The sequence below is a fragment of the Lissotriton vulgaris genome, chromosome 6 (assembly GCF_964263255.1).
Source record: "Lissotriton vulgaris chromosome 6, aLisVul1.2, whole genome shotgun sequence".
In the NCBI taxonomy this organism is placed as follows: Eukaryota; Metazoa; Chordata; class Amphibia; order Caudata; family Salamandridae; genus Lissotriton; species Lissotriton vulgaris.
In genome coordinates, this window is record NC_141694.1 from 1,028,748,131 (window position 1) to 1,028,767,560 (window position 19,430).

Below are 19,430 nucleotides of genomic sequence, written 5' to 3' on the forward strand. Positions count from 1 at the left end.
GCGATTGCACCTTTGTATTTATGGCTGAGTCAGAGTTCCCAATAAAAAATAATTTTTTTGTTTCATATTCTTAGCCTCTATGCTGTTTGATAAACCTGCATAAAACTATACAATAAAAAGTAAATCACCTTTGAGGCCTTCATGGCACATTTCATGCAGGTCCACTAAGCAGGAGGCCAGAAAAAGAAGGTGTAAAAATGGCAATTCCCATTTCAACTCCAGCCATTTTTTCTGAATCGAGGTGCAAAGAATCCTATTGAACAGGATTACAACAAATTTAACATGAAAGCAGAACTTTACTCGAGGTAGTGCCTTTCTTTGGCTTGGTGTAAATTTGTTCAGTAGTTTCAGAAATTAGCATTTAAAAAACCGCTCAAGATGAACTTAAAGAGGGCGAATTTAGAGGTATGCGGACAATTAATTTGCTGAGTTCTGAGCTGTGGAGCTTCATAGATACAAAAATTCCCAAAACAATTAAATCCTAGTGGCTGAGGGAGCTTTTTCTTTCATTGACCACTTCAGGTTATCAAATCCAGAGTCTGAGCGACATCAATAAACAAGCATTGGAAATGCAATAGGTCTCGGATTTATTTGAGTTAGAGCAAATGGCATTGTAAATGGCAATGTCTTTTCGCCATGTGTTATGGAGTGTATGCATGTGGTGTGTAGTGGAATTATGTGGGTTGTGTGAGAAGTTGGCCTGATACATAATGTTCACTATTCTAGTGAGCACTTTGTATCAGTCCAAACAACCCTTATGGTGATTGGTTGTAAGTCAACCTTATAGACCAGCTATCCTAGTAGCGTGGATACGAGCAGTCTTCGGGCTAAACTCTAGAGGGCGTGTTAAGCCAGCTGTTATACCATCACATATACCCCTTGAACACCAAGTGAAAGGACACCACACAAGTGTTATGAAAATAAACAGTGTATTTATTTAGATCACAACAGCCCTGTACTCTTTATGAGGACAGGGTACTAAGCACACAACAAAACTCTTACGAAAATACTTCAAGTTGCACAATTTACACAAGTGCCCGAGGGGCACGACAAACCATATACTATGGAAGTGGAATGCGAAATTACTAGCAGGTAAGTACTGGACTAATAGGCTTTGGAATCGCTAGGACTACGTTACTGAACCTTCAGATTACTAGTAGGAGGCCTAGGGGACTCGGGTGCAGAGTGTGCACTCTCACGCGGGATGCGGGACAAAGTCTATGGTAGCTAGATTTCACAAAGTTAGTGTTCTCGGGCGAACCCGACTAGTTAGATCGAAAACGACAGTGGATCCTGACCCTTGGATAGTGAGGCTATGCTGGGGCACCGAAATGCCGAAGTTACCTAGCCCAGGGGCTGCAGCTGCATATGTCTCAAAAGACGTCGGGAATCCTCGTAGACGAACCAGGAGCCTGAAGAAAGAAGTTGCTGGCAGGCGACCAGTGAAGATAGTTCGAGTTGATCCAAGCCTGGATCGAAGATGGATGACACCTGAAAGCAGAGGGAACCAAGTTTGTGACTACTAGCCAGTAGTCAGGTGGCACCAGGAGAGCACCGGATGGTAGTCACCTCGACTAGGTGAGTGGGCGACGCTGTGCTCTGCAGATCTCACGGACCAGGAGGCGTTGTCGGCGACCAGGATGGAGGTGCGAGCTGTCCCACGATGGATGATGCTGTCGACGTCGCTGGACCCGGGATTGGGGCAACAAGTCTTGGCAAATTCAAGCCCACGCGGTGGACCTAAAATGGCGTCTGGAGTGGACCAGGAGGGTCCGGGGTGCTCCTCTTTTGGAAGGGAGCAAGGGCCAGTCTGGAGCAACCAGACCAGCAGCAGTGATGTCGTCGGGCGTCGTTCAGAAGGCCACAAGCCAGCGGGCTAGTAGCCAAACAACGCGGTGAGCAGCAAAAAGCAGAAGGGCCCCACGCAGATCGTGGAGATGCTGGAAGGCTGGACTTCGGTGCTGGAGCTGCTCAGGGTCGGGGCTTCTCGGACCCCAAAGCACTCACCAGAGGATCCCTCGGCGGTCGTGCTGGATAGAAGTCGTGCAGTTCTGATGATGGCCGGTCCCTCGAGGTCTCGTCGCACCTACGGTTCTCAGCTTAGCTGTAGAGGTAGGTAGAGGTCAGAGGTGCCAGGGAAGCCGGCTCTCGTCGAGCTGGGCAGTCGGATTCCGGAGGAAGGACGTGCAGCAAACCGCAGAGTTCTTAGATGGTGCCTGCGGATGCAGGGTGACTACTCCTTAGTCACAAGGGAGAATCTTGAGAAGAGTCGAGAGTTCCTTTCGTGGAAAGTAGTTTCTTGATTCAAAGATGATCTAATCTGGAAGGGTCCCCGCTCCTGCCTTTATCCTAAAGAAAGGGGTGGGTACGCGACTAGGTCCTGCCCTAGGGGTGGGACCAGGAAGGGGGGTGGTTACACCCCTCTCCCATGCCGGACTTTCCCCAGGCCAGGGGCTGGTGTGCCCCTGGAACTGGTTCTAGCCGGCAGATGCGTAGTGAGCACCGGGGTGCCACTTGCAGTCACCTTCCTGTAAAGCCCTGCCTACCCAGGATACACAAAACCCTGTCTGGGATGGTGCTAGCACCGCCCCTGACAGGAAACCCTTTGTCCAAGCTCTCCTCGCTGGAAGGACTCCCAGCAGCAGGAGGTCAGACTCGTGTCTGTGGTGGCAGCATCCATTTTGTGGAGCTGAGGCTTCAGTTAACTTTAACCGGGGTTCACAGTTACATACATGTCGTGTCCCTCTAGAAGGGTGGAATGCTAACCCCATCGCCAGAATTGGCGAGGGGTTAGTATTCCAATTCGTATGACACCTTACTCGACATGTTTTGATAAAGCGATACCAAAGATAGCATTTAACCGCGAGGATTATAATGCACTTAAGAGTATATGGTATGCGTTATCATGGAACAGCTATTAGGACTTGGTTGCGCAAGCTGCAAACGGGCTCAGCTCATGCCAGAGCACCATCTCACACGATTCCAAGCACTCTGCCTTCAGGATTGTCAAGGACTGCCATAGGAGTGACTGATAGGAATCTGTGTGTCCATTTTTAGGGTTAGATATAGGTATACTATATCTAAAGCAAAGGGTGATCACACCACCTTGCCCCAGCTGTCGTGCAGCCAGTTGTGTCAGATTTAGATGGCCATCCAGGGGTGGCATAATACATGCTTCAGCCCCTGGTAGGCCCTGGGTACACCTATGCCCTGAGTTACAGGGTCTGATAAGGTGGCCCAGTACCAATTGGAAATGTACCTAGGGTACAGGGAATCCATTTTAGATAGAGAGCAGTAGGCCTGGAGTCCTGATTGGTAGGGTCCCAGGCCAACTAAGTCGGAAAACCAGCAAAACACCAGGCAAAAAGTTGGGGGTAACCATAGTCCGGTATCCACCTTCCCACAGTTTGGATTGGAATTGTAGCAATGGTGGCATGCTGAGCTTTAGATGATTATGTTTAAAAGTAAAGTTTGCAATACTGCGATTGCTACAATAGTTAATTGTGGATGCGTTAACAATTGATGTGTGTACTGATGGCTGGTGGTGTGTGTGCCTGGTGAAAGCGTACACTGACGGCTGGTGGTGTGTGTATGCCTGGTGAAAGCGTGCACTGATGGTTGGTGGCGAGTGTGTGCCTGGTGAAAGGTGCAGTGACGGCTGGTGGTGTGTGTGAGTCTGGTGAAAAGCGTGCATTGACATTTGGTGGTGTGTGCCTGGTGGAAGCGTGCACTGACGGATGGTGGTGTTTGTGCCCAGTGAAAGCGTGCACTGACAGCTGGTGGTGTTTGTGCCCGGAGAAAGCGTGCACACTCGCACACTGCTGGCCCTGGACACCCACTTACTGATTACCCTGCATACTCACATACTGATCACCCTGCATACTCACACACTGCTCACCCTGCACACTCACACACTGCTGGCCCTGGACATCCACGTACTACTCACCCTGCATACTCACACACTGCTCACCCTGCACACTCACACTCTGCTCACCCTGCTCAATCACACACTGCTGTCCCTGGACATCCACATACTGATCACCCTGCATACTCACACACTGCTCACCCTGCACACTCGCACACTGCTGGCCCTGGACATCCACATACTGCTCACCCTGCATACTCACACTCTGCTCACCATGCATACTCACATACTGATCACCCTGCATACTCACACACTGCTCACCCTGCACACACACACACACACACACACTGCATACTCCCACACTGCTCCCCCTGCACACTCACACGATTCTGCTGGCCCTGGACACCCACATACTGATCACCCTGCATACTCACACACTGCTCACCCTACACACTCTCACACTGCTCACCCTGCACACACTTACACTCTGCTCACCCTGCACACACTTACACTCTGCTCACCCTGCACACACTTACACTCTGCTCACCCTGCACACTCACACTCTGCTCACCCTGCACACTCACACTCTGCTCACCCTGCACACTCACACTCTGCTCACCCTGCACACTCACACACTGCTCACCCTGCACACTCACACACTGCTCACCCTGCACACTCACACACTGCTCACCCTGCACACTCACACACTGCTCACCCTGCACACTCACACACTGCTCACCCTGCACACTCACACACTGCTCACCCTGCACACTCACCTCACCCTGCACACTCACACTCTGCTCACCCTGCACACTCACACTCTGCTCACTCACACTCTGCTCACCCTGCATACTCACACACTGCTCACCCTGCATACTCACACACTGCTCACCCTGCACACTCACACTCTGCTCACCCTGCATACTCACACTCTGCTCACCGTGCATACTCACATACTGATCACCCTGCATACTCACACACTGCTCACCCTGCACACACACACACACACTGCATACTCACACACTGCTCCCCCTGCACACTCACACAATTCTGCTGGCCCTGGACACCCACATACTGATCACCCTGCATACTCACACACTGCTCACCCTACACACTCTCACACTGCTCACCCTACACACTCTCACACTGCTCCCCCTGCATTTTGTATTCCCGGTCTACTCCCAACGGGTTCCCTCCCCCAGAAGACGTTATGTTAATCTGAAAAAAAAATAGTTTGGAGACCCCCTCCTCCGTTTCCTGTGAACACCCTGTGCCGCGCATGCTGTTCGTTGATGTGGACGGGGGCCCCAGGGAGAGCCGTGCGCGAGCCCGTCTCTCCCTGGGCAGGTTCGCGCAGACGAGGTGGCCACAGGTGGAATGATTAGTGAGGCACAGAGGCTACATATAGGGCTAGCGCAGGGACTCGGAAGGGAGTTTACCGGCGGGCGGAGGCGTTTGTTTTGCGGTGTCGGCGGAGGTTCGGAGGGCTCGCCAAGTCCTTCGGGAAGGGGGCCGGGAGGACCCCCCTTGCGGCTGGAGCTTCTGGTGTGGCGCTGGTTGGGCGTGCGCGCCCTTGCAGGAAGGCGGCTGGAGGCATGGCCTAGGGCGGTCTCTGCCTGCCTGTCTCCGCCGTCGACTCGAGGACGGCGCTGCTGCCATGCCCATTGAGCCGGTGAGTGAGGGGTCGAGTGCCAGCTGGTTGGTGCTGCCCCCGTGTCGCTGGGCACTACTCCGGAGGTCTGTTCTGCCCCCCCCCTGGGGCAGGGGGGCCGCTGGGGGGTGTCTAGTGAGAGGCGGGGGCGGTCCTTTGGGCGGGCTGCTCTGCCCGGGGGTGGGGCTCTTGGTGGTGTGCCCTTTGCTTTTCCGGAGCTCGGGGGAGGTGGGGGTGGAGCCATGCCAGTGTGAGCAGCTTTCAGTTAACTGTTTCCCCACCTCCCAATGTCCCTGCTTCACCAGTATGTGTTGGTGCTGGCCAGGTTTTTGCTCAGGCCATTCAGTGTCATGTCAGGCCTTCTGTATGTCTCCATCACCACAGCAGGCTCAGTCCTTGGATTTTGGTCATTATTATCTGCAGGAAGACCCTTTAGTATAGAACATTTCTATTCTCCATGACTATGGAAGTGCCTTCCCAGTGTGTTAGTGTGGTTTGAGAGACTGCCATTTATTGCAGTAATGCCCCTTTTACCTGTGTTTGGTACTCTTTTGTAACATGCACTCGTCTCTGTTCTCTTGTGACACACTGTTTGCTACCTCTTATATTTTGTTTGCTTTAGATACTTGCACAAGTGCCACCATTGCATACGTAACGTTTGTTCTTGTGTTTGAGTGTCTTCCATTTAATGCAGTATTATACCTCTACTTGTACTTTGTACGCTTTTCGTAACCTGCACACGTCATTTTTTCTTCCTGTAATGCACCGTTTGCTATTTCTTGTATTTTGTTTGCCCACGATGCATGAGGGGTGGGGTTTTTTGCCGCTTCAGGGTGAGCCTATTCCTTTGGTAGGGGTGGTAGGGGCTGCCTTTTTTACCGCCTGCGGTGACGTTGTCAGTTGGTTCTTTGCATAATTCTGAGCCCCCAGCTGTGCTCACTCCATCCGCCTGAGTCATACCCAGGTGCCACAGTTTTTGGAGGGTGTTGGGACTCCTGTAGAAGTGCAGCTGTTGTCCCCCGGCGTTTTTCCTTTTGTTCTCCTGGTGCGGGCCTGGACATGGCTGTTGGGCGAGTGGTGCGCAGGAGGGTGGTACATGGGTGGGGGCACGGGTCCAGTGCAGTTTCAGCGGCTGTTTCTGGCGCAGCGGGGATTGCGGGTCTCTATTTCAGGTGCGGTCTGGCTCGTGCGGCCCTACAGGAAAGGTCTTCAGCTATGATGAGCCTGTCCTCGGCTGCCAAGAAGAAATTGCGGACTGCACTTGAGGCGGTTCAGTCTGGGGAGGGGGGCACGAGAGGGGGATCTGGAGCGGATTTCTCTTCTGGGGTGCGAGGCGCAGTGCGCAATGACGATATTTTCTGGCACTTTTACGATGTTGGAATTGATGGAAAATGGCCCAGTGGCAGTGGGGTTTATGCTGGGCATGCAGATGAACTGCTTATGAATGTTTATGATGATGATTTGGAGGAGGGTGCATTACGAGATGTGGAAGTTCCACTTTCTGACAGTCATGACTCGGAGGGGAGTTTTGGGGCAATCTGGTTAGCTTAGTCTTTTGCGGGAGTCAAGTGCGGACCACGCATAAGCTCGTGTTTCATCGTTCTCTTCGACCAGCAAGCCGCGACAAGGGGACCCTGCGGTGTTTCGACAGAAATTGTTCGACAGGGGGAGAGTCTCCCAGTTAAGTGTACTTGATCTATTGGTATTGGGGATGGGAATGTTGGGGAGCAAGTTGCTATTAAACCGCTGCCTGTGCGTCAAGCTGATGTGAATGATAAGTCTTGAGGGGACAATGCCGCCGTTTCAAATGGGCGGACAGGGGACTCTGATCAACACAAGGCCCAGGAGGAAGAGGATACGAGCATAAATAAGAAATTGCCTTATTCAGGTATTGGTATGCCTCTGGGTTCTCAATTGTCAGTCAAAACAAAATCCAGGATTTGGAATAATGAAGTTGTTGATGTGTCACCAGACAGTTCTGTAAGTATAAACATGAGTGTTCACAATGTGGGGGCAGGCACCCTCTCACACGCTGCTTCCTGGGACACCGTTTTGGAGGTCAAGGGGGCAGAGGCCAGTCCATTCAGTTTGTCCCAAAGGGCTCCTACTCCTTTTAAGGTGACCGTCTTGGAATAGTGGTTGCAGGATTATCCGGACTCTGATGCAGGAAAGCGCTTGTTATGGGGCTTCAAGGTGGGTTTCACGATTGGTTACTGGGGACCCGGCAGGGTAGGTGGTCGGATAACTTGCAGTCCGCGAAAGAGTCCCCATGTTCTGGGGAATAAATTGGAAGCTGAACTTGCTGCGGGCAGGATTTGTTGGTCCTTTTGTGCACTGTCCGTTGCCTGATTTGATTGTTTCACCTCTGGGCGTGGTACCTTGTTTCACCTCTGGGCGTGGTACCTCAAAGGCAGTTGGTGATTTCCGACTTATTGCGAATGAGGACACGATTTGGCAGGTACGAATCTACACGGATGCGTCTGGTGCTCTGGGATTTGGCATCTTCTGGGTGGGGCGCTGGTGCGCTGCAAGCTGGCCTGTTCACTGCAGTGTCAGGGTCGCAGTATTGCATTTTTGGAGTCGTTTCATTTGCTGGTGGCCCTGTACATCTGGGGCAAGGAATTCAAGAACAGGACTGTGTTATTCAAGGTTGATGATTTGGCAGTTGTGGAATTGGTTAACAGGCAAAGAGCATGGGATTTGCGTGTGCTGAAGCGGTTGTGTGCTTTCCTGTTGAGGTGCCTGCAGCTGCATATTGTTTTCAAAGCAAGACATATTCCGGGGACCTCTAATTGTATAGCAGACGCTTTTTCTTGATTTCTGTGGATGGAATTCCGCAGACTGGCTCCTGGGACAGAATTCGAGCAGACACAGATCCCACAGCACGTATGGGCATGGGGGTTTGTGGATCGCCCAGTTGGTCGAGAATTCAGTGGCTACTTTTACTCGGCAGAGTTACTTTCAAGCATGGCAGGAATTTTCGAAATTTGGTGATGAGTTCCTTTTTCCAAGGGGGGGGAGGGGTTGTCTGAGGAGCAGTTTTTGTTTTACACTAAAACTGGACGGGATCTCTTTTTATGGGCAGCTCAGGTGGGGGAAGGATCCGGTGGGGGGTGTTTTTGGTCAAAAATGTTTTGATAGGTTTGGGTGGGCTACAGGCTGGTTCTAAGAGGCTGCGGCAACCTGTCACTTTTGATTTACTTCAGCAAATGTGGTCACAGTTGCCTTCTTGCTGTTAAGATGATTTTGAGTGCGTCAAATTTAGGTTGTGTTTTGTATGGTTATTTTTGGGGTAATTTGGGCATCGGAACCCTTGGGTCTGCAACATAGGTCTGGCATGTCTAATACTGAGGTTTTTGTGGAAGGGGATAGATTGCGCCTTTGGCTACGAGTCTCTAACACGGATTCATCTGGGTAGGGGTACGTGGGTTTTCCTGGGGAGGAGTGGTTTGGTTCTTGTTGCCCGGTTCGGGAATGGGAGGTTTTCATGGATTCTTCTGCTTTTAGGCCGGTAGTTATTTTTGCCATGCGGATGGCAGCCCGATTTCTGTTGCCCAGTTATTGGCCGTTTTAAAGTAGGTACTTTTGAGGTTGGGGCAGAATTCTTTACACTTTGGCACCCATTCTTTTAGGATTGGGGCGGCGACTGAGGCTGCCAGATTGGGGTGGGATTAGTCTCAGATACGCAGAATTGGGAGATGGAAGTCGAGATGCCGCGACTAATATGTTAGAAAGTAGTGCATCTTCTTTTTGTTAATATGTGTTCTTTCCCCTAGGTCCTTTGCACTGGATGGTCAGAGTTACAGAAGGGTTTGGATTGTTTGTCACTCCTTCTTGAAATGGGCCGCAGTCTCTGCAGAACGCCATTATTTGTGGGAGGTCTCTTGGTCTCAGCAGTTAACGCATGAAGTGTATTGGCATGGTAAAGGGGGAATGTGTTGGGGGGGATTGTTTCATTTTTGTCTACACTCTGTGAGGGAGGGGGGGGGGGGTCCACCAGTCTTGCTAGTAATTCACCTGGGTGAAAATGATCTGGTTTCTCTATCTGGTCTGACTTTGATAAGAAGGATGAAGATGGATTTGGAAGTCATCAAGGACGCCTGGGCGAGCACCATGGTGATCTGGACGGAATTTGTGCCACGTCTACGCTGGAATGGAGCTCTGAATCGCACAGCTATGGACAGAGCGAGGAGGAAACTGAACCAATCTATGCAACTGTTTTGTAAGGGCATGATATTTTCAGTTTGGCTCATCCTCGTTACAAGTTTCTGAGCGTCATTTGTTTCGTGAGGATGGGGGGGTTCACCTTTCCCAGTTGGATCAGTCCTTTTATTTATTAGAATTACGTGCTTTGATTGCCAAATTTCTGGGATGTTCAGTTGCGGTGTTCTCAGAGTTATGTTTAATTTGCTTTCTAGGTGGGGCAGGAAAACTCTAAAGGTTTTCCTGGATGGTGGGTTTTTAGTGGGGGGTGGGCAGCCTGGAGCGGGTTGGTCCATCCTCAAAGGGCAGGTAAAGGACAGGAGGGGGTAGTACAGGAGTTAGTTGCCTTTGGTTTGTGAGATTTTACTTGGTGGGGGTTTACTTATAATTAAGGTTGCTCAGTGAGCTGAAAATTGTGGGTTTAATAAATAAATAAATAAATTAAATATGTTGCAAGATGTTTTGGTTTCACACCTGTCTTCATAAAGTGTCCTTTCCTGCTTACTAAGAAGTTGTGGACAGTGAATTCTTGCGCTAGAGGGGACCCAGGGAGAGCTGTGCGCGAGCCGGTCTCTCCCTGGGCAGATTTGTGCAGACTAGGTGGCCACAGGTGGAATGATTAGTGAGTGACAGAGGCTACATATAGGGCTAGCGCAGGGATTCGGAAGGAAGTTTACCGGCGGGAGGCGGGCGGCGGCGTTTGTTTTGCCCCACCCACCCTTCCCTCTTTTTCACTTTAGGCCTTTTTTCCTTATCAGTGCTTTAGGTACTGCTTTTGTAGGTTTGCCATGCTAAGACAGGTTGTAATTTTTTCCTTTTTGTAGGCGGGTTTTTAGTCGGGGGTGGGCAGCCTGGAGCGGGTAAAGGACAGGAGGGGGTAGTACAGGAGTTAGTTGCCTTTGGTTTGTGAGGTTTTACTTGGTGGGGGTTTACTTCTTATTAAGGTTGCTCAGTGAGCTGAAAGATTTGGGTTTAATAAATAAATAAATAAATGAAATATGTTGAAAGATGTTTTGGTTTCACACCTCTCTTAATAAAGTGGCCTTTCTTGCTTACTAAGAAGTTGTGGACAGTGAATTTTTGCGCGATCGTCCCTTGTGTGTGGGAAGCCGAAGCTCGCCCAGGGATGGCGCTGAATAGGTGCCAGAGCCGCTCGTCGCTCAGTCCTTCCGGGACCCCTTTAGCCGCCTCGTGCCGGGTTTAAATGGGCCAAGTTAGGAGAAGCGACATGAGAGGCGGCAAAGCCTGCGAATGTGACTCGTGATGGTCTGAGCTCCAACGCCAAGGGAACCCAACCTCACACATAACCAATCCCCCCCCCCGACCCCCCCCCCCCGCCCCCAATGGCAACACTCCTCCACAGGAATCATTAACACCTGGGTCCAAGGCACGGGAGGAGATCTGGCCAGAAGGGGCGGGCAGGTGAATCCCAGCGAGAGAAAGTGAAGGAGGGAGAGAAAGTGAGGGCCAGGAAACGCAGAAGAGAGAAAAGAGCGCAACAAAGTACGGCAAGAAGACGCCGGGCAGAGAGCATGTGCAAAAGTTCTCAGATGAGAGAGTAAAGAGGACAGTGGAGGAGTGAGGGGGCAGGGGACGGGTGGAATACAAGGGGGAGGTGTGTTCAAGTCAAGACCCGGGGCCGGAGGGCACTGCAGCCCGCATAGCAGGGCAGGGGCGGAGGGAGGGGGCACGGGCTGGCAGAGCCGGACCTGAAGGCAGCGAGAGGTCGATACTCCGGGATCAATAGCACCCTGTGCGGCAGGATCTCTGCTCTAAGGGCGGCGGGGAGCGCCTGCTCTTCCTGCCGGGGGTGGCGAGGCTCAGCCGGCAGAGACTGGGCGACAGCAGCACCGGCCAGAGTTAAAAATTATGCAGATTTTGTAGATTAGATTAAAACCTTTGCAAACTTGATAATACCGGTTTTTAGACAGCACTCTCTGACATGGCTTTTGCCGTTTGTATTTGCTGCAGACACCACAAGGGGCGATCTACTTATCTAATTTAGAGTTGCTACATTTCCAGCGTCGGAAGGATAGAAAGCTGAGCAGCTTGCTGGGATTTTTACTTGTGACCAGCAGGCCACATCAGATGTCAGCGGCGAGCTATGATCTGTGCATTAACCATGCAACCATGAACGTGTTCATTTAAATGTTTTTTTTGCAATATTAACACAAATATAAATCAAAACGACTCCGCAGAACAAGACGAAAGGTCTTGCTGTCAATGCTGGCTTAGAGTGGGAACCGTCGGAACCCCGGTTCCATTAGCTTTTCTTATGCGGGAGCTGGGTTCTGGGCTGGGCCTGTTGAAGCATCACAACTGAATACTGGTACCTGCACCAATATGATTAACTTTTAAATAACAACTTACTTGTTTAAAACATTCAGTGACTGAAAGCTAGGGCTATTTGCAGGCCCCGCTTAAATCCATGAATTATTTTACCAACCTGAAACTTGTGATCTGCGCTTAACGCAAGGGTCTCTGCAAGTAACGCACTAACCCACTGATCGATCTTGCATGTTGTTGGACAGGCCTCGTGGAAGGCCCGCTCCCTCCCCGCATGATAGGGCCCGGACACCGGCTCTCCCTGTATCCCCAGAAAGAACCATCCCGGCAACCCACCGAGGCAACCCACAACCCGTCCCCAACGGGACTCCAGCTCCCGAACACCCCAGTATCGGCTGGCCCGGGCCCCCGTCAGCACCATTGCCCCGGCCCAGCCGCCATCTTTGGACACTGCATCACGAGGCCGCGTGGCCTCGGCTCGACCCCAACCCTGGGCCTGGCCAGGCCCCGACATCGAGGCACCACCATCCACCCAGGAGGTGAAGAGACCACTTGGCAGGTCAATGGGAGAAGGAGTGTCGATGGCTCTCCCCCGCCAGGTATCGATCGCCCCCGGCCTCCCCGGGCGCTGGCTCCACCCCCCTGCTGGGTGTCTGGACTCCCTCATCCCGGACCTCCCGACCTCCAAGCGCGAGGGTCCGGACATCAAAGGAGACCAGACCTATAACTGGGGCAGCTCCAGAGCAGGAAGGCAGTTGTATCCTGGAGTCGAGAGACACCTAGAAGAACTCATCCTTGACGGACTGCTGGCGCTGCCGCAGCCCTGCCTTGTGAACCCATCTCTGAAGCCTGCTGGCGCTGCCGCGGCCCTCTGCAACGTGCACCTTAGTCTTGGCCTGCTGGCGCTGCCGCGGCCCATCCTTGTGAACCATCGCCTTGGCCTGCTGGCGCTGCCGCGGCCCCTCTGCAACGTGAGCCCTCATCCTAGCCTGCTGGCGCTGCCGCGGCCCTCCTCGTTGTAAAGCATTCATCCTGGCCTGCTGGCACTGCCAGGGCCCTCCTTGCCGAGAACTATCATCCTAGCCTGCTGGCGCTGCCGCGGCCCTCCTTGCCGAGAACTATCATCCTAGCCTGCTGGCGCTGCCGCGGCCCGACCTTGCAGACCCCTAAGCTCGAGGATTGTGAGCTCCTTCTTGCCGCCCCTGTACCAGACCGGTACCAAGACTGTCCCGCTACCCCTTTCCCTACAGAGACTAGAATTGGGAGGATCCTCGTGTCCTGACCCCCACTGTATCGTTGAGGGGGGGGGGGGGGGGGGGGAGTTACTTGTCTGTACGATCGCCGGAGACGGCCCTCACCGGAGGCCTCTCCCCCTGTACTCGGCCGACCCTCCGGGTCCCCGTCTAACATTGGTGGCCAGCGGCGCGATCCGAACCAACGCATAATCGTACAGAGAGTAACTCACCCCACGACACAACCACAATGTCAACAAAAGAGAGCGGAACCATGGAAAAATTCCAGATGGAAAAACTAGAAGAATACAACCACAGAGAACAAAACAATTCTGCATAGAACTAGGCATTGCTACCACAGGACTGAGCACGAAAGAGGACTTCAAAAACGCCCTGGAATCTTGGGCGGAGACGGGTACGGCCGTACCCCAAAACCAAAGCCTCGAGGCACCCGAAACAAGCACCACACCGACGGAAGAAAGAAGAAGATCGGGTCTCTCCAAAGAGGAGGTCCGAGAACGGGAAAAAAGCAGGCTCCATGAATTGGAACTGGCTCGACTTCGTTTAGATGGAGAACTCAAATTGGCGGAACAAAAAATAACGTTGGAACACTTGCGGCTCCGAGAGGAGCGAGAAGAGAAACAAAGACAGAGAGAGTTAGAAGAGAAAAAGCTAGCCTACGAATATGAGCGCAACCTAAAAGAACTAGAGATTCGGAAACAGAACAAAGATCTCAGGGTCCCCGAGCGCCCGAACACTCCTGCCACTACAGACCCCAAGGTCCACATCCCCAAGGATTTCGTCAGAGAGTATTACCGGAACAATGATATCCAGCAATGGTTCAAAGCCTACGAGGTAGCCATGACCTCCCACCGGATTCCCCGGAGCGACTGGGGAGCCGGGTTATGGGGGAGGTTTGTCAACGAAGGGCGAGACGCCCTGCTGCAACTCCCGGACCATCAGATGACATCCTACGACCACATGAAAGCCGCCCTCCTCACTCGATACGGACTCACGCCCGAGATGTACCGCCAGAGGTTCCGCGACTGCAAGCGGATCCCGGGTACAACCTGGGTGGAGTACGTGAACTTCTTTAGCCGAGCCTTCGAGGGGTGGATCAAAGGCAGCAAAGTGACCACTTACGAGCAACTCTTCGACCTTATTGTGTGGGAGCACCTTTCTAACAACTGCTTCGTCGAGCTCAGGCAGCACCTCCTCGACAGTAAACTGACTGAACCTCGGCAACTCGCCGCCGAAGCTGACCGATGGGAAAGCACCCGAGTTGCCCGAAACGGGCCCAGCGAACAGAACAGAGCCGCCCAAGGACCCCATCGCCCCCGAGGGGGAGGAGGAGGCCAGGGTCGGGGCAGAGACACCGTCACGGTGGCTCCCGCCAGCAACGCCCCGCCCCCGGCCGGCAGGGGAAACCTCCCGATGCGTCCAGGTTTCCGGGCCAACGTTACTTGCCACCGATGCCAGCGACCCGGCCACTACGCCAATGATCCCAACTGCCCGAAGAACCAGAACCCTATGCCCCGCCAGGTCGCTGCCGCCGCCCTGGGGGAAGAGCAAACCCCAGAAGACCCTGAGGAGTACGAGCCCGACCAGCCCGAGTGGGAACCAGCCGCCATGTCCCTGGTCTGCCTAGGGGAAAGCGACATGATCCCACGGGCCCCCCTGCCCGCCAACACGCAGAAATACAGCCAGTGGGTCAACATTAATGGGCGCCGGGCTGAAGCCCTCCGCGACACCGGGGCCAGTGTGACCGCAGTCCGCTATCATCTGGTGACCCCGGACCAGATCTTGCCAAACATCCTTTGCCCCGTACGGTCGGCCGACAACTCAGAAAGCCTGTGTCGGATGGCCTGCGTCCCCTTCGAGTGGGGAGGAGTGTCCGGAATGCTGAAAGTAACTGTCCGCGATGATGCACCCGTGGACTGCCTCCTGGGGAACGACCTCGAAAGTTCCCCCTGGGCAGCCGTCGAAAGAAGAGAGCACCTGGGGATGTTGGGCCTCCCTGAATGGGCCTGCGTAACGACCCGGTCCATGGCCGCCCGCGCCATCCCCAGTCCCAAAGAACCCGAATGTCCAGAGCCTCCTCCCCCGATCGTCCCAGAGGGAGCCACCCTAGAAGCCAGTCCTCCAGAACAAAACGAAGAAGGGCTCGATCGGCTCCGGGACCTTCCCGAACTGGCCCAGTGGCGTCAAGAGGGTGGCCCCACCCAGGAACAATTCCGACAAGAGCAGAGGACATGTCCCTCCCTCGAGGGACTCCGGCAGCAAGCCCTCGCCCAGAGCGCAGGAGACACCTCGGGGGCCCACTGGATTTATTGGGACAATGACCTGCGCTACAGTGAGCAAAGGATTGCTGAGCTGGGGGCCAGTCGGGTGCTGGTGGTACCCCTCCGCTTCAGAGACTTCCTCTTGAACTTGGCACACGATGTGCCTCTCGCCGGACACCTGGGGCAAGACAAAACGTACAGCCGCCTGGTGACCCACTTCTACTGGCCCAAAATGCGAAATGATGTCTCCAACCGCTGCCGAACCTGCCCCACCTGCCAGGTCAGCGGGAAGAGCGGCCGAAAGACCAAAGCATCCTTGCAACCCTTTCCCGTCGTCACCACCCCGTTCGACCGAGTGGGAATAGACATTGTGGGGCCCCTGGACCCCCGAACGGCACAAGGGCACCGGTTCATCCTGGTCCTGGTGGACCACGCCACCCGCTATCCCGAGGCCATCCCTCTTCGGACCGTGACAGCGCCCGTGGTAGGCTGAGCCCTGATGGGGATCTTCTCTCGGGTGGGCTTCCCCCGGGAAGTCGTCAGCGACAGGGGCACGAACTTTATCTCGAAGTACATGAGGTCTCTCTGGCAACAGTGCGGGGTCACCTACAAATTCACGACCCCCTATCACCCACAAGGAAATGGACTGGTCGAGCGGTTTAACCGCACTCTCAAGGGAATGATCATGGGCCTAGAAGAACCCCTACGTCGCCAATGGGACGTGCTGCTCCCGTGCCTCCTGTTCGCCTATCGAGAAGTCCCCCAGAAATCCCTAGGCTTCAGCCCATTTGAGCTCCTGTACGGACACCCCGTCCGGGGTCCCCTCAGCCTGGTCAAGGAAGGATGGGAGATGGCCCCCCAGAAGACTCCTCCAGATGTATATAAGTATCTCCTGACCCTTCGCAACCAGACCCGGCGATTCAGGGAGCTCGCCAAAGCCAACCTTGAAGCCAGCCAGGAGGACATGAAGAAATGGTATGATCAGCATGCCTCCTCCATCGAGTTCGAGCCGGGACAACAAGTCTGGGTGATGTCCCCGGTCGAACCCTGTGCCCTACAGGACAAATGGACAGGACCCTTCAAGGTGATAGAGCGCAAGGGTCCCGTCACCTACCTAATCGACATGGAGTCCTACCGGAACCCCCTACGGGTCCTCCACTTCAACAGACTCAAACCCCACTTCGTACGCTCGGAACTCAGCCTCCTGATGGCTACCGATAGTGGGACGGAGGAAGACTCCGAGCCCCTCCCTGACCTACTGAGGACCCGTGAACAGGATGGCTCAGTGGAAGGGGTCAGACTCTCCGATGCTTTGTCCCCGGAGCAACGCCAAGACTGTCGAGCGCTCCTGCTACAATTCGCAAACCTGTTCTCCCTCACCCCCGGGGTCACCCCCTGGTGCCTTCACGACGTGGACACCGGGGATAGTCCACCTATTCAACACAGGGCGTACCGGGTGCCAGATCAGGTGCGCGCCTGCATCCAGAACGAAGTCACCAAAATGCTGGCTCTGGGAGTGATCGAGCCATCTGACAGCCCCTGGGCCAGCCCAGTCGTACTGGTCCCCAAGGCTGCCGCCCCGGGCGTTGCCCCCGAGCTCCGGTTCTGTGTGGACTATCGGGGCCTGAACACCGTTACCAGAACCGACGCTCACCCCATCCCCCGGGCGGATGAGCTAGTTGACCGCATGGGGGCCGCCCGCTACCTGAGCATCTTCGATCTAACAGCGGGCTACTGGCAAATCGGCCTCACCCCCGGGGCCCAAGAACGATCCGCCTTCTCTACCCCAGATGGCCACTACCACTTCAAGGTGATGCCATTCGGCATGAAAAACGCTCCAGCTACCTTCCAACGACTCGTGAACCAGGTACTGGCGGGCCTCGAAGAATTCAGCGCCGCCTACCTGGACGATATTGCTGTGTACAGTCGCCACTGGGCAGACCACCTCCACCACCTCCGAGAAGTCCTGCACGCCCTCCAGCAGGCCGGCCTCACCATCAAAGCCAGCAAATGCCAGATTGGCCAGGGGTCCGTGACCTACCTCGGACACCAAGAGGGGAGCGGTCTGGTGGCCCCCCTTCAGCTCAAGATCGCTGCCATCCAGGCCTGGCAACCCCCTACTACCCAAACCGAAGTCCGGGACTTCCTGGGGCTCACTGGGTACTACCGGCGGTTTGTGAAGGACTATGGCAGCATTGTGGGGCCCCTCACAGAACTCACATCCAAGAAAAACCCCAAAACAATCCACTGGACTCCAGACTGTCAAGCGGCCTTCGAGAAGTTGAAGACCGCCATGTGCACCGCCCCCGTGCTCCAGGCCCCCGACTACAGCCGGGAGTTCATAGTACAGACGGACGCCTCAGATCATGGCGTTGGGGCAGTCCTCTCTCAACTCAACGCTGAGGGAGTCGATCAGCCAGTGGCCTTCATCAGCCGACGCCTGCTGGCCCGAGAACAGCGCTGGAGCACCATCGAGCGGGAGGCCTTCGCCGTGGTATGGGCCCTCAAGAAACTCCGGCCCTACCTCTGCGGTACCCATTTCCGGGTACAGACAGACCACCGACCCCTGCAATGGCTAATGCAAATGCGGGGGGAGAACCCAAAACTGTTGCGATGGTCCATCTAATTGCAGGGGATGGACTTCACTGTGGAGCATCGTCCTGGCCAGGACCACGCCAACGCGGACGGCCTGTCACGCTTCTTCCGCCTCGGCGAGGAGAGTACCCAAGAGGATGGGTGACTCTCCCTGCCTTCAGCTGGGGGGGACGCATGTTGGACAGGCCTCGTGGAAGGCCTGCTCCCTCCCCGCATGATAGGGCCCGGACACCGGCTCTCCCTGTATCCCCAGAAAGAACCATCCCGGCAACCCACCGAGGCAACCCACAACCCGTCCCCAACGGGACTCCAGCTCCCGAACACCCCAGTATCGGCTGGCCCGGGCCCCCGTCAGCACCATTGCCCCGGCCCAGCCGCCATCTTTGGACACTGCATCACGAGGCCGCGTGGCCTCGGCTCGACCCCAACCCTGGGCCTGGCCAGGCCCCGACATCGAGGCACCACCATCCACCCAGGAGGTGAAGAGACCACTTGGCAGGTCAATGGGAGAAGGAGTGTCGATGGCTCTCCCCCGCCAGGTGTCGATCGCCCCCGGCCTCCCCGGGCGCTGGCTCCACCCCCCTGCTGGGTGTCTGGACTCCCTCATCCCGGACCTCCCGACCTCCAAGCGCGAGGGTCCGGACATCAAAGGAGACCAGACCTATAACTGGGGCAGCTCCAGAGCAGGAAGGCAGTTGTATCCTGGAGTCGAGAGACACCTAGAAGAACTCATCCTTGACGGACTGCTGGCGCTGCCGCAGCCCTGCCTTGTGAACCCATCTCTGAAGCCTGCTGGCGCTGCCGCGGCCCTCTGCAACGTGCACCTTCGTCTTGGCCTGCTGGCGCTGCCGCGGCCCATCCTTGTGAACCATCGCCTTGGCCTGCTGGCGCTGCTGCGGCCCCTCTGCAACGTGAACCCTCATCCTAGCCTGCTGGCGCTGCCGCGGCCCTCCTCGTTGTAAAGCATTCATCCTGGCCTGCTGGCGCTGCCGCGGCCCTCCTTGCCGAGAACTATCATCCTAGCCTGCTGGCGCTGCCGCGGCCCTCCTTGCCGAGAACTATCATCCTAGCCTGCTGGCGCTGCCGCGGCCCGACCTTGCAGACCCCTAAGCTCGAGGATTGTGAGCTCCTTCTTGCCGCCCCTGTACCAGACCGGTACCAAGACTGTCCCGCTACCCCTTTCCCTACAGAGACTAGAATTGGGAGGATCCTTGTGTCCTGACCCCCACTGTATCGTTGATAACCTTGCCTCAAGAACCTTATATAAAGTGTGTAGATCTCACCCTTGTGTGGTGTCCATTTGTGGGGGGGGAAGT

General features: G+C 54.8%; 1 protein-coding gene across 1 annotated transcript in view; it reads right to left on the minus strand.

Annotated features, from left to right (window-relative positions):
* The window catches only part of LOC147708370 (uncharacterized), a 727,732-nt gene that overhangs the window by 611,404 nt on the left and 96,898 nt on the right, over positions 1 to 19,430 (minus strand). The window lies entirely within an intron of this gene.